We start from the raw sequence: 15,943 nt of genomic DNA on the forward strand, positions 1-15,943 counted from the left end.
GGCAAAAATAATACTAAAGAGTTTTAGGATGCCAGTAGTCTTCTTCTCAGAAGTTAATCTAAGAGAAGAATATTTCATGGGGCTATGCTCATTTGATGGATTTTGAAAGGTTTTATTATTCATCTGTTCAGTACAATTCAGCAAGTAAGTTCTGAGAGGTAATGAGAGAAAGCAGATCATACTAGTCTGAAGACAATTCATTAAAAGCAAACCTGCACTTCAGAAAAATCTGAGGAATGTAGGTCAGCACAATAAATTTCTATTCTTCTCTCTCTGAGTAGGAAGACTACACTTTTAATTCATCAGAAGCACTTTTTTAATTCATAACTCAATTTTTTAATTGACCATTTGAAAAAAAAAATCAACTATGTTTCTAAAAATAGTGGGCCTTGGAATAAAGGCAGAATAACAAACATAGAAGTGGCTGACTACAGCTGAAAAACAAAGATGAACTTCATACACAAAGGCAGAAGCTATTGGTACATGCCTCCTTTCCTACAAATTAACAGAATGCATTATACTTACAAAAGTAGAAGCTCTTGTGAGGTTAAAATCTCTCATCACATAGAAAAGCAATACCAGAAATGGAACAACAGCTATGTACTCCAACTAAAACTCTGCCAAACTGCTTGCAACTATATGGAACTACATGAATGTGTACTTGAACCTCTGATTCTCCCTATTCAGAATCACAGAATCATAGAATACTTCAGGTAGGAAGGGACTTTCTTACTCAAGTAGTCTTTACTTAACCTTTAAACTTTTAAGATTAGCTCTAAATACTTCTACATAGTAAGGAAGTAATATTTCTGAATTGAAAAAAATGGCTCTTATAAAGTTTGGCTTTTAAAAGAAGTTCTTACAGTTCATGCAAGAAAGTTAATTGAAAATGCAATGTTATTTTGGTACTTATAGTTTTCAGAAACAACTATAGTCACTGAACTTCTGAAAACAGTTTATAATTTCACAAATCGGTGCTTAATGGTTTCTCAAATGAGTTTGTAAAAATGCCAAATTCCCTCAATACAGCATTTTTAAGAATGGAACAAAAGATTATTTACACAACTGCTCAAATGAAAACCTTTGAAAACACTTAAATCACTTTTTTCCCAGTCATAATCAGGCCAGTTTAGATTGACTTTATGAAAGCCCTGTCTTGCTTGCAGGAAGAAACTGTAGTGGGCAAGGTTTCAAAGGACCAGAAGAACAATATTTTAATCAAATAATAAAAAAATCAAACCAATTCAATGCACAGATTTTGGATTTACATTCTTTTATTCACAGCAATTTTTGCTATGCAAGAAAAGGAATAAATTGATCCAGGAGGGAGATGAAATATTCCCTATCAGAATCTCACTGTAAATATTGCAAGAGCTCAAGAGGATAGCTAAAATTTGGAAATTAAGAACACAATAAAAGTACAAAGACTACTGCTGTCATATAACCAGCTGAGATTTACTAGATGTCTATTCTACGACTTTGAAGTAGATTTCAAACGTCTGAGGCAACAACTTCATTTCTCTATTGTTCCACAGATTGCATAAAAATTATCTAAACCCAGACATCTCATTCAGGGATTCTTCACACATTCTTATTTTCTCAACGTCTCAAAAATTTAAAATATATTTCTATTATGTCCAGTGAGAAATCAAAATACATTACTTAATATTGCCAGTCTGATAACAAAAAAAAAAACAACTATACACCTTTTTACAGAACTGCTTCAAATATTTACACATCATTAGCCCAGGTTAACTGCAACACATAAGAAAATGAATATACATGTATATATATAACACCCTGAAGCAAAGAGAAGTAGGTGTTTGCATGGGCATTAAGTTATTGGCTGTTGTTACAGTCCTGGCAGGTAAGTTCAAATCACTGCTATTCAAATCTTTTCCCTCTTAGACTGAACCACAGAACTGCCTCTCATGAGAGGTGCAGAACAGGCAATCCTTTTTGAAAAGCAGACTTATAAGCCGAAAGACAGTTATTTCTTCTCCTGAAACAACTGCAGTCTTAAATTGGGTTACTGACACCTCAGATGCTGACTGAGAGCAAACATTCCTCTTCCAAACCATAGCTACTATGCATGCACACTCTGGGAGGGCTACTGAGGGTGCTTGACTAAGAGAAACAGTCAGCTTGAGAATACAAGCAGTATTTTCATCACTGAGTATCAGAGGCAGCACAAAGACAATGAGCAATTCATGAGTGAAAAGCTTTTGTTGTTAACAGCAGCAAGAGATGATTTAAACACTGAGCTCATGAAGCCTTGACATGCAATAATTAATGGCTGAAGATGCATCAGTAAGACCTATTTGAGCCTTCTGCTACCCTTCACAGCACCCTGAAAGGCTGAAGTGGACTAGAACCACTGGAATAGTTTTTCTTTTTGGAAGACTCACAGATGGTGACCCAGCACTTAGCTTTTTCAGCACAGCAACACTCCTGCCAATCAGCATCCCAGAGCTATAAACTGACTCCACTTTTTAATAACTCCCTGAAGAGCTGTGTTAGCTGGACTTTCAACCCCAACACTACAGGACTTTTAGAGAAAAATTGAGGTCACATCAACACAGGTGTTCTAGGTGAGGACCTCCATTTCCTCAAGCAAAACAATCTGTCATGTGAGGTACAGACAGTGCAAGTTTACCATTACTCAGAAGAAACAGCTCCAAACTAAGTAATTTTAGGCTCCCTGTTGGATCTAAATGGTCTTTTAAGAAATTAAAAGGTGAACTACCCAAAATTTATATTGCAGTGGAGTAGTGTCACAGTAGCAGAGATTAGGCTATTAGTACACTATTAGCTGTCTGCAAGGAAAAGCTGTAAACACCTCCACATGTTTTAGGCTCTCAGTCTTGTGACAGGATGTAACACTGAGAAGGCTTCTAGACAAAAGCAGCATCACCTGGCCTTATAAGGCATAGGTTCCCTAAGAAAAAAAGCATGCAAGCAGTCAAGGATTGCTAATAATCAAAAATTCATACGTTTCCAAAAGTTATTTTAAATAACTTGGCAAGTGTCAGTTGAGCAGTAAGTAGAATAAGCTACCTGATAGGACTTTTTTAAAGTTAAATTTCTTTCTGAAAAAAAATTAATTTAGTATTGTGAGCAAGCTTCTTTTGCACTAGATTAGACTATGTGAAGTAAAACTACAGTAAGCTGCTTCATATTCTCAATGCTCATATTTTCCGTCTTCCTTTACAATGTTTCTGCACGATTCAGAAAATCAAATTGACTTCCAAAATGTTTTAAAAGTTCAACATTTGTTTAACAAATGTTTTAAAAGTCCAACAAACTCAGAATTTACCAGCTGAGACAGAGCTAAAATGGATGCTATACTTATCAATAGGTTGCTCTTCAAACAAATGTGTCAAATAATAGAACTTTCTGCAGATTTTATGATATTCAGTCTGCACATGTCAACTCAAAAATGTCATGCAGCATTTGCTTTTGAAGTATTTTGAGGAAATAAGCAAATTCTTCTCGAAAACAGAGATAAGCACAGACAAAAGGGTCTCAAATTCACTCTCTATTCTGCTATTAAGTTAGAAGAGAAGAAAACTAGAAACTCAGGTGTCAGTATGAAAGAATTACAAACTTCAAGGAGAAATCCTTCTCTACTTGAAGGTCAGGTGAATTCACCATCACAAAACTACTACATATTTTTCATAGACAAAAACTTATGCAGGCTCTGAACAATCAAATGAATAAATCTTATACAAGATATCTGTGACACCTTCCTTGTATGTTGTAAGAAATTATTAAATCTTTCAAGCTAAGTCTCAAATGTTCAAAAATATCAAATCTCCAAAAAGCTTCTGATTATTTTTTAGGTATGTATCAAAGCCACAACCTAGAGTGGAATAAAATTGTTCATTAATTCTTCAAACACTTTTAAAAATGGCAGAAAATTACATAGGAAAATAGTCATCATTAAGGATGAATCACCAATGGGCAAGAATTCGATTTAAAGAAAAGCAGAGTGAGCTAATCAGAGAAAAAAAAATATTATAGAGGAGACTTCTGGAAACATTGAGTAAATTGCAGTCAATAGATTCAATCATCCTTTTGTGAGTAAATGAGGAAACCTCTAATCCTGAAAACTTTCTACTGTAGATGAAAAATCCAGCAGGGAAAATTGAAAAAATACCAAATAACTTTGAAGAACATTTTTTCTCTCCCTTCAGCATATGTGAAAAATATTTTTAAAAGTGTTTTAGAAGAAAAGCTTTGAATAAGCACGGGTAAAGAAAAATTCATCATACATGCTGGGGCTATAGGGTGTATATCATAGAGAAGCTGGCTGAATTCTGCCTAGAGTAACAGCAGAACCTGCTGAAAAATCAAATGCAGATATTAAGTTAAAAACTGCTGAAAGGATAACATGTGTGACTAATGGTGAAGACTTGAAGAATTAGGATATAAATTTGAAAACATAGGGGTGACAATCACTTAACACATGGTGGGTTCTACCACCACAAGTAAAATGAATGATATTGCAAGTAGAATGAAGAATAGCAAAGAATTCAAACAAGTTAACAAGTTTTACCTCCCATTCCTTTAAAAGTGCCACTGCAGATAGTTTAAAATAAAAATCGAAAAGTACCACACCTTGTCATGTCTAGGGAAACACCCAAATTCTAACCAAAATAAGTCAGCATGTTTGCAGGGCTAAAACTTTCTGAAATACAGAGAAAACATCAGATCTCCATCAACAAAAGTCTAGCAAAAACAACAACAAAAAAACCCCAAACAAACCAAAAAAAAATCCACGTGGGTGTTTCTCTAGAAAGAAATGACTGATCAGATATGGAGAAAAATAAGAAAAGCTAGCACTATCAAATTTTGGGATATATCAAACTTTTGCAAAGTTTCTCCCAAAAACTTGTGCTCCTTTGGTTTATATCCATAGGCAAATAAAAAGTCTACCTAGAGAGCAAAAAGGCAGTATTTATAGAGAAAGGCAATGTAGCTTTTAAGTATACAATCCCAGCTAAGCCTGTTCTCACATCACAAAGCTGTGTGCTCAGCAGGTAGCTTCTGCTGCTAACAACTGTTCTGTACTTAATTAACACACAGTATTGCACTATACATTAGATTCTTCACCTCCATTCTTCCCTCTCTCTCTTAGACTCGTTTTAGAGGCAGTTTTTCTTAATTCTGTCTTTTCAGAGATCACTGGCAATAAAAATTTGAGAAGTACCACACTTTTATGTCCTTTTTTTTAATTGTTAATCCATGCAAATGTACACATGGTATAAAAAGAATAACTATGAGATTTTCTTCAACCATGAGACTCATCAATTTTTCCATGTAAAGTTTATTTCTAAAATAGGCAATATCCAAATTTTGGGTTCTATACTGAAGAGGGAAACAAGAAGAAAAGAATTCTCATATAAAAAGCTAAAAAGGCAGGATAATAAATGCAGAGTCCTGGAAATCCTTCAGAACTTGAGAACACTTTCAAGACTGGACAAGACAAGAAGAAACTGATAGGGAGAAGTTGCTAGAATAGTTTTCAAGCAGACTGTTATTGCAATGGCTCTTCTTCAGGACTGGAATCCTGGATCTTTGTCCATGTGGAATCTTGGTTCTTAAGCACTAGTACTGGTATCTCCACAGGAACTGAGCCTAAACTCTTGAATTCAGACTTAAGGTGAGCTTCAGAGGTTTATATGCTGACATCACAAGAGAATTCACAGAGGTATCAGTACTTTTGAGCAAAGCCTTGCAAAGGGGCTGGTTTCACACTGAGACATTTCCACCACAGAGTTCTACTCTCCCTTTCCTTTTCAGTGCCTTTTTCCATTTGCTGTTCAAGCAAGCAAACTATCCCTAACTCTGGCAGGGAGCAGCTATGACCAATTCAGGTCCCTGCAAGCAGATGCCCCCTCCTAGCCCATTGCTCTTACACTGCATCTCCTAGTTTGCTGCCATCCCAACAAAAATCAAGATAACAGGTAATGTAGAGACAAGATGGAAAATGATCTGCTACTGTAAATGAATCTGCTCTCTGTAAAAGCAGAGGAGGAGAAAGTGACAGAAGAACCCACCCATCTAGGAAATATAAAGCAGCCCATATAATTCAAAAAGCCTGGGGCACACAGTATCCACCCATCCAATAAATAGGCATCTGTAACTGTAAACGTGGATACAGGCTAAATCACAGAGATGTTAATTGGTCATGCGCATACTTCTTCCCAGCTTTCAACTTCATTGAAAAAAAAATACAAACTTTATATACAAACTCAAAAGCAGCACTACAGAAACTGAGTGCCACAGAAATAAAAGTCCTATTTTGTTAACAGCTTCAAAAATCTGCCCTTTTTTCTTTAAAAAAACAAACTGATCATGCTTTGAGTTCATTTATAGGAGAAAACACTAAAAAAGCAAAAATCAATAAAACTTTATAAAAATAGTTTTCACTTAGGCCATGGAAATTATTTAAACAAGGTAATTTTCAAAAGAAAATGCTAAATTTTCATTATTCTGTAAGAAATGCTTTTCAAATATTACTGCATTTTATTTCTTGAATATTTCTTTTTCTTTCTTAAATATTTCTTAGAAAAAAAAAATTGGCAATGCTCTCAGACATTAAACTTCAAGACTATACTCTTAAAGTTAGTAATTCTAAGACATGTTTTTCATCTAGCCTAACTTGTACCTTTTCATCCTAGTTTGACAAATTTAAATAAAATAGCCATATCATGATATGGAAAATGCATCAGTAAGGTAAAGGAGTAAATAAAATTTAGAATTTTTTACTTGTGCTGTACAGCAATCCAGAGAAGTCTGAAGAGTGGGATATGCAATTTGAGGCAGAAAGATTATTTTGTGGAAGAGTTCACGTGTTTCCCCAGTTACCTGTAAGTGTGATGATAACAATTTTCTGCATACTTGCATAAGGAAAAAAGTCAGCAGAACATTCAGGAAGGCAAGTATGCATCAGACTTCAGGGAAGCACTTACATTTCTTCAATACTTTGGTGCTTATTACTTGGCTTTTTTTCCCCCCCAGAAACTGTCAAGCAATTCATGAAAAAACAGCTAGTGTATTAATTTGACATAAAATGATTTTTGAAGGTATAAAGCTTGTAGCAACTTGAGCTGTTTTACAATTCAAAATTAATTCCTGACTAGAAGCCAAGAGACAAACAGGTCACCATAAAAAAGGTCAATCTGTCAGACAATATTAAGGAAAGGAATGTGATGGAGCTGTTTTGGAAATTCAACTATATATTAATTGAAAACCACAGAATTTGAGAAATAAAATCACTTCTAGAATTTAAATTAAATCAAAGATCAGATATTTTTTAAAACATCTTCTAAAATTCTGTGCTCCAAGACAATTGAAATTACTCTTCAATACCTTCAATACCTTTCCTGAAATATTTTCACCTTCTCTGAAAGCTCTAGAATCTTTACAAGGAGAGATAGTAGAGATGCCTTAGAAGCCAGAGCATGCTTAAAGATTTATCAGCACACTATTACTGTGTAAGTAGCAGCTACTCCAACACACCAGCCTTCTGCTCTGCCAGCAAAAATCTACACAGCAACAAAGAAACTTAATCAGAGAACTGACACAGCTGAAAAAGAACCAAGAACAATTGTGTTTATTCAGCCACATTAGTCTCTCAGTGCAGACTCAGACCAATCGGGTATTCTCTCCAAAAGAAGTTATTTCTACTCAAATCTGTGATCTCACTAAACTCAACATTAGTCAGCAACCACAGAAGAGGTGATTGGGCCATCATGAAAAAAAAATAATGAAGATATCACTTGAGTGGCCAAAAGAAGTAAACCCAGAAGTAAAATATTGCTCTACTTTTTTTTACCCTAGATTTTTTTTCTTATCAGCCTCTACTACTAAAGAGTATAAGGTATTAATTTTGGATATACTTTTTCCTCTCCTCTAAACTGATACTTGTTCCAGCTATACTTCTGAAGGACTGAATTTAAGACTACATGTTAGATCTTTTGAAGTTGACTGGAAAAGGACCCACTCAAACATGAAACACACTTTTCCCATTTTACAATGCTGAACCTGAATCTCAGAATTGGACCCAAAGAGTCTTTCAGAACTCAATCTGTGTAAACTAATCTATGAAAACTACTAATAGGTTTCAGGAAAGAAAAAATCAGGATGAAAAATTAGAACAAAATGTCAATACCAATGACTTCAAGTGCAAGACACCATTTAACACACTAAATACAATTGCACTGGTTAAACTTTTCTGCCAAAGGAAACGGACCTGTCACACTGTGGTGGTTTGACAGGAAATATGTTCTCTGAGATATTGGGGTCAGGCCAATTGGTGCTCAGATTTTAATATTGGCATCTAATGTGGCCATTGGGACATTGGACCCGCCTCTGAGAACACGGGGTTAAAAGCAGAGCTCTCCCCTGGGAGGCTCTCTTGGGTTTCCGGCGGGAAAGAGTTCGGGTCTCTGCCCCGGCCCAGCTGCTGGCTGGGCAGGGGGAGGGGAAAGCCATGTGGCCGGGAGAGGTAGGCCTGAGCCCGGGGGTGGAAGGGTGGAAGAGAGAGAGAGAGACACCGGGAGCCATCGGGCAGCCCCCCCTGAGAGACACAGAGAGAGAGAGAGAGAGAGAGAGAGAGAGAGAGAGACGCTGCCTGAAGCTTGATAAACATGGGCCTGTGCCGGCAGCACGGCTGGGACGGAGAAGAAGGGGGGGGTTCAGCCGGCCGCTTGTAGGAGCTTTTAACCCCTTTTTCGGAGAATGAAAACTTTACAGAACTTTAACTTTTCCTAGAAGAGAGATAGAGTGGAAGATGAAGAAGGAAATGGGCAAGTGTGAGAGAGGTCTGGGCAAGTGAGAGATGTTGGAAGAATAGAGAAGAATCCTAGTGGGAAGAGATGATGGAGTAGCTTATGCTGGACTCTTTTTGTACAGCCATGGACAGAACCATGTTCCTTGTGACACAGAGACTGCATCTAGGGGGAGGCAATGCCTCAGAACCAAGAGGGTTCAGTGTTGGTGCCCCTCAGCCCCAGGGGGTGAAATATGGGGGGGACAGGTGTCCCAGAGTTGAGACTGTGCCTTTTTGGAGTGGGACGAAGCATCCTTAAAAGTCGACCCTAGAAGCAGCTCTGGTCTGTGTTCAGTGGTGAGAGCGCTGGACATGAAAGGAAGAGGTCACCACTGGCACAAGAAGGACTCCTTCTCCTCTTGATGAACTGAGGATTGAGTATTCTGAAGGGTGGTGCCGGACTGAGAGTCGATGATTTGGGGGATGTATTGTATTGGGAATTTGGTGGGGAGGAGGAGAAGGAGATGTATTTGTGAAGTTTTCATTTTCCTTGTGGGTTTCTTTTTTTTTTTTTTTTCTCCCTTTCCCTTGTAGTTTAGTTAATAAATTTTTTTTCCTAAGTGGGAGCCTGCTTTGTTTATTCCTGCTCACATCTCACAGCAGAAACCAGGGAGAGGGTATCCTCATGGGGGCACTGGCATTGTGCCAGTGTTAAACCATGACACACACCACATCTTTGCCTGTCCATCCCATTAAACTTTGGTTCTCCATCTTGCTTCAATCAAGCTTAAAAAAAGCGTAGGAGACGCACACAGAGAGGAGGCTTCAGGAGTGCTCAGTTGTTAAACACCTCACTGCACAGCCAATGACTACACAGTGGTGGTTTAATAAATCATCTCTTGTCTGACAAGGATGCTTTAAGGGGACTGTTGCTTGTTGTAGAAACACAGAAAATAAAACTCAGGCTTTCTTAGGTCATCTGGATGGAAAGTGGATCTGAATTCCAGTTCACTGGACTAAGTAAGTCTTTTCAAGATATTCTGAGAGGATAAAGGTGAATTTAGGAAAACTAATAATGAGGTCCTTTATCCACTTGGATACTGTGCTTCCCAATACTCAGAGAAAACCACAGAAACAGTTTAATTAGGTCTCCACTATTATCTAAAGGTATTCTTATGGAAACTTGCTTAATAGCTGCAGACAACTGAACTGGTCCAACAGGATGTGGAAAGAACAGTAAAATATGGAATATTCATGCAGACTATTGACCCTGGCTGGACTCCAGGTGCCCACCAAAGTCACAGTCCCATCCCTCCTCAGCTGGACAAGGGAAAGAAAATATAACACAGGGTTTGCGAGTCAAGATAAGGGCAGGGAGAAATCTCTCACTATCACAGCCAAACAGATTCAAGATGGGGAAATCAGTTCAGTTTATTAGCAATCAAATCAGACTAGGATGAGAAGTAAAACCAAATCTTTAAAAAACTTTCCTTGTGCCCCTCCCAGCTTCCCAGGCTCAACTTCTCTCCTAATTTTCTTAACCTTCTCCTCCTCCTAGCAGCACAGGGGAACAGGGAATGAGGGTTAAAATCAGTTCATCACATCCTGGCTCTGCCTCTCCTTCCTCCACAGAGGGAGGATTACTCACACTTCTCCCCTGTTCCCACAGGAAGCAGCTCTTGACAAACTTCTCCAACCTGAGTCCTTCCCATGTGCTGCACTTCTTCATGAACTGCTCCAGCATGGCTCCCCCCTCCACAGGGTGCAGCCAGTGGCAGGTCCCTCTGGGAGATAACTGCCATTGATTCCATTGGACACAGGAAGTTTCTAGCAGCTTCTCAGAGAAGAGGCCTCTAAGTAAGTCACTAACAAAACCCTGCCACGCAAGCCCAGCGCAATCCAGTGACAAAGCACACATGCAGCCTAAGTGGTCCCTTTGCTCTGAAACACACCCAAAGCAGACAGACCTGACCAAAGCACCAAAAATTCCTGGAACACATTTTGTACTCACCTCCTCTGCAGGTTTACAGCCATCTGGATAGTCCACTAGCACTGGTGGCAAAATCCTGACACATTGCTCCAGAGCACCTGTGGCAGGAACCATACAGCAACAGACTGGCCTAGGCCATTCCAACATGAACGTAGAAGCAAAAGAGGTATTCCACCAGAAAGGTCTTAAGGCTGTCCTAGAGGAAAAACAGAAATTCAGATAAGTTCCTAGCTCAGTTCTGGCAGAGCTTGAGGTGCAAGGGGAAGAAAGTTTCCCATTTAAGATTTCAAAATCTAAAATCCCATGCAAGGGAGAAGGAGTCAAAGACTGTTTCTAAAAAGAGGCAGTGAACTGTGCTTGTGAGGAAAACAACATATGCAGGGAAGAGTGGAGAGGTGGAACAAGTCATCAACATTTTTTAGCCTTCCAGATGATATGATTTAAGTGGGAGGACTGCCTGTCCTCCCAAATAAGCTGTTATCTATTTTTGAGTTCTATATATGTCGTTCTCTATCCAATCATGAATACTTAGCACAACAAACTATGAATTGTTCTCAATAAGGCAAGAAAACAGCCTCCTCAAAAACAGCACACATTCACATGAGCAGTTCCCCAGATGATCACTCTTTTGGACTAAATCTTCCTATACATATTCTAGTTTATAGATGTAGGGGTTTTTACATTCTTTCATCTCTCGCCCACAAGTTAAACATTAGCATTTATAATGACAGCTTTTGGAAAAAAAAGGTGCTATTACAGTAACACAGACTTGACGCTTAAGAAGCAACGTTTTTTCACTTCTAGAAAAAAAAGTGACACCTGAAAAATGATGCCTGAGCCTTTCCAAGTCTTATCCATTAAAACTGTAGCAATACTGAATGAATTCCTTCAAATCTCTGCCTTTGCCCAGATAACACAGCAATGTCTGAAGGAAATTCTTAACAGCTCAAAACTAAAGAATGTGTCTTAACATTCAAGAGAGATTTGATCAATTTTTAATGCAATTGAAATTTGTCTACACTTGGGTAATATTTGCCATGTATTATTCAAGCTTGTATCTTGCACTTGCCATATATCTGAACCTACTAAGCTAGTCAAGTTTCTTGACTGCCTGCCTCTGCCTGTTTAAACTTTTACCTCTAGGTATCTATCCAGGTGAAAAACTTTGTAGAAAGCAGAAAAAAAAAAAGTTGCTGATACTATGGTAACACGACAGTATGGAGAAAGCATATGGTAAGGAAGGTTAAGATGGGCAGTGATAGAAAAGGTGTTTGTCAACCACGTAACTATTAATTATTACCCCAAAAAATACCCTGAAGCAGATAAAATTAGTGTAATACTTAGCAGTTTCCTTTTTTTTTGGCATACCAAAGTAGAAGGGGAAAATGTCTTGTCTTAAAGTCTGATTATTAATAGAACTGGCTAAAGAGCTCCTTGAAATGATACCAATTTGTACCAAATGTGAAAAAATCAGGGAAGTTTCAATGGCCAGAAAAATATGATCCAAGACACATCCAGCAGGAAACCTAACATAAATAATGTTTGTTTCTTTTCTGAACAGGTTAATATAGGAGATCATGACATCCTTCTGAAGAGACCCAACCTCCTTTATCAAAGCCAATTAGCTGTTGCCTTCAAGAGGTTAAACAGATTTCCATGATATATCTGACTAGGTTCTACACACTGCACTGTAACATGCAATACACCCACACACAAAAAAATTATGAATGTTGTTTATGTTAAATTAGCCTTTTTTGTAGCACTTTTCTTCACCAAAACACAGGTGCCTTACAGGGGTGGGTGGAGGACACGATCCATGTTTACCAATGGGGAAACAGGTCTGTTACTGGCCAGGTGGCTGGCAAGTCTGGGAGATAATTTTCTTCTACCTGTCTAAAGTTAAAACTGAAGTGTCTCTCTCTACATCTGTCTGGTTAGATGAAGATCCTTACTTTAGTGATTTTGCTAATTTATATTTTTTCAAAGGATCCTAAGATTCTTTGCTCAGTGCTGTCCAGACACTGACTAGAAGTAGTCCTTACAAATCACAAAACTGGAAGCCAAACAGTGAGAGGTGGACACACAGGGAATGGCCCATGTTGCCATTAGTAAGCAAGGCACAGCTACCAAGCGCAGATGTTCACTTATTTGTAGCGAGCTTCCACACACTTAAAAGCTTATTATTTCCCTTGATCTTTTCTTTGCATTACAAAAATGCCAATTCAATCATTCCTTCTGCACACAGCACCTTTTCTAAATCATCAGTCATTACACTCCTGAGGCAAATTAAGTACACCTACATCTTTCTTGAAGTACAATGGCCAAAACAGATACACCACTTGAATTTCACAATATAGAACAAAGCAAAAGGTTCAACTCCTCATCTTCCAGATTAGACCACCAATTAGTCATGCCAATACATACACACATATCTTCTTTGTCAACCATACTGCACTGTCAGCTCTCATTTTATAATCCATGCTGAGGAATGGAGTGACAGCAGAAACTTAACAGATGTTCTCCATATTTTCTTTTGACCTAAATATACAGCATTCAACTTATTCTTCTAAATGAAATCCTATTTTGCCAGGCCATCTTTCCAAAATTTAAGATCTTTCTGAATTGCCATCCCACCTTTGTGTAACTGCATTTATTCCCAAACACATCTTTAGATTTCATAACCATACGCTAATTAGCCAGTATGAACAAGAACAGTTAGCTGAAACAATTTTACAAAATCCCATGCAATAGGCTTTCCTTGCTACTAAAGAGAACTACTGGAAAACCTCTGGTTACTGTTAACCTAATGAGTTTACACATATCCTAAAATAGCTTTTTTTATCTAGGCCGTATTTCCTTAGTTTGCTCTGTAACAGTATCGCATGTGGCTTTCTCCAGTCCACAAGCTTCCTGTTAGAGAGGATATTACATTGCCTTGATTATGCATTTCTGATCTTCACAGAATCATAAAATGGTTTGGATTGGAAAGAAACTTAAAGACCATCCAGTTCCAGCCCCCCACCACAGGAAGGGACACCTTCCACCAGAACAGGTTGCTGAAGCCCCATCCAATCTGGCTTTGAATACTTCCAGGGACTGGGCATCCATAACATCTCTGGGCAACCTGTTCTTGTGCCTTACCACCCTCACAATAAAGTTCTTTTTATATCTAATCTGTATCTACCCTCTTTCAGTTTAAAGCCATTACCCATTGTCCTATAATTATCTGTCCTTGTAAAAATCCCCTCCCCAACTCTCTTTTAGCTCCCTTTAGGTACTGGAAGGTCTAAGGTCTCCCTGCAGCCCTCTCTTCTCCAGGCAGAAATCTCTCAGCCTGTCTGCACAGGAGATGTGCTCCAGCCCTCTGATCATCTTTGGTGTTCTTCCTCTGGACTCATTCCAGCAGGTGCACATGGTTCCTTTGCTGGAGGCCCAGAGCTGGGCACTGCACTGCAGCTGGGGTCTCACCAGAGCAGAGCATAGCAGAAGGGCAGAGTCCCCCACCCTCTTGCCCTGCTGTTTTGGAAACAGCCCAGGGCATGCTCATCCTTCTGGGCTGTGAGTGCACATTGCTGGGTCATCTTGAGCTTCTCATCCACTAACTAAACCACTCCCCACCCAACCTCTATTTGTACCCCAGGTCAATTCCCCATCCCCCCACCTCCTGCTTACATACAGGGCAGGATGTTCTGTGGTATGGAATGTCCCTTTGGCCAGTTTGGCTCAGCTGAACCAGCAATGCTCCCTCCCAGCTTTTTGCAAATCCCCTCACCGTCAAGAGCGTGAGGCACTAAAAATTCCTGGCCTTGGAGTAAGTCCTACTTAGCAACAACTAAAACATCAGTGTGTTATCAATATCATACTGAATCCAAAACACAACTCTGTACCAGCTACTAAGAAGAAAATTAATTCTATCACAGCCAAAAACAGGACATCACTTAAAAATGAAGAAAGGTTTATTTGAAACTTATTTAAACCTAAACAAATTTTAGCCAGTCAATCTAAAAGGCTGACCAGATTCACAGCTACAATGTTTGTAGAGTGCAAAATATAACTGTCTCATATTCAAGCAAGTCACTAAACTGAATAGTCTCAATATTTGCATTCCTATTAAGCAGAGAACTTTCTTCTGATACATTTAATGTTTAAAACAGCAACAATCATGCAGAGCTATCTATGCCCAATGAAATAGCTATCCCTACTTGTCACACTCCACTTACCACTTTCACCTCTTCCTAAATATGATAGGGATTGACTGTATGATTTTTTAGCCATGCATTACCTTTCTAGTCTGTGCAGTCAATTTCTTCTGTAGTCAGCGAAACACCTCCCTACACATACGAAATCACGCACGTGCCATAAAATATGGAGCCAACTCCATTGCATCAACTTCTTTTTCTACCAACTCATTACAATGGTATGACCCCGCACAAGGTCAGAAAAATCAGTGCAAGAGACTGAACAGAAAAGCATTAAATTATTAGGGTGCCACTAAACTCTGAAGAAAACAGATTTGTAACACTGAGAAAACCACATTGTCTTCCTGTTATTCCTGAAGTGGCCAAAAATACATAAAAACAGAGTGTACAACAAAACAACCACAGTTTTGTTTCATAAGTCTCCATACCTTTATCTTATACAGAAAGACAGCAAGGGTAAAAAAATCGTTTGAATAAATCTTTCTTAAGGGAAACAATTCAAAGATTTTTTTTTTCCTGCATGCACTTTGTTTCAAAAAAAGATTCATAGGCAGCATTTATAACAGAAGCAGCAAAACCATGAAGACAGAAATTATGTTTAACAGCTGTTAAACACACACTGCTATCATATTACCTCGCCAAAACTTAGGAAAAAACTGTCAAGGTAACAGTGGCTTTGATCAGACTGACATCTAAAATGCATGTCACTGCTTTTCTTGGCCTTCACTAACAGGTTGTTCACCAACCAAGCAATGATTCTGGCACACACAGTCATGCAAACAATGCAGCAGCACCTTCTTCTCACAGGTCTCCTGCTGCCCATGGGGACAAGCACTCAAAGCAGCACAAGCCAACACAAGCAGTGTATGAAAGGGACCAAAAGTGATTGAACCCACAGAGGTATTTTGAAGTAAATATGATTTTTAGAAGTCAATTGTAAAATGCACCCCAACCTGTACCTCCAAGTCAAGACTA

General features: G+C 38.6%; 1 protein-coding gene across 2 annotated transcripts in view; it reads right to left on the bottom strand.

The window, feature by feature from the left end:
• GALNT1 (polypeptide N-acetylgalactosaminyltransferase 1) overlaps window positions 1–15,943 on the bottom strand; it is an 88,688-nt gene that overhangs the window by 52,357 nt on the left and 20,388 nt on the right. Inside the window, exon 2 of one of the 2 annotated variants that reach the window (XM_036406358.2) lies at window positions 10,791–10,960. The gene's annotated coding sequence lies outside the window, so the exon portion shown is untranslated. Of the gene's footprint in view, window positions 1–10,790; window positions 10,966–15,943 lie in introns of both variants that reach the window. The other variant, XM_036406357.2, reaches the window with a different exon arrangement.

This window comes from Molothrus ater, chromosome 1 (genome assembly GCF_012460135.2).
Source record: "Molothrus ater isolate BHLD 08-10-18 breed brown headed cowbird chromosome 1, BPBGC_Mater_1.1, whole genome shotgun sequence".
In the NCBI taxonomy this organism is placed as follows: domain Eukaryota; kingdom Metazoa; phylum Chordata; class Aves; order Passeriformes; family Icteridae; genus Molothrus; species Molothrus ater.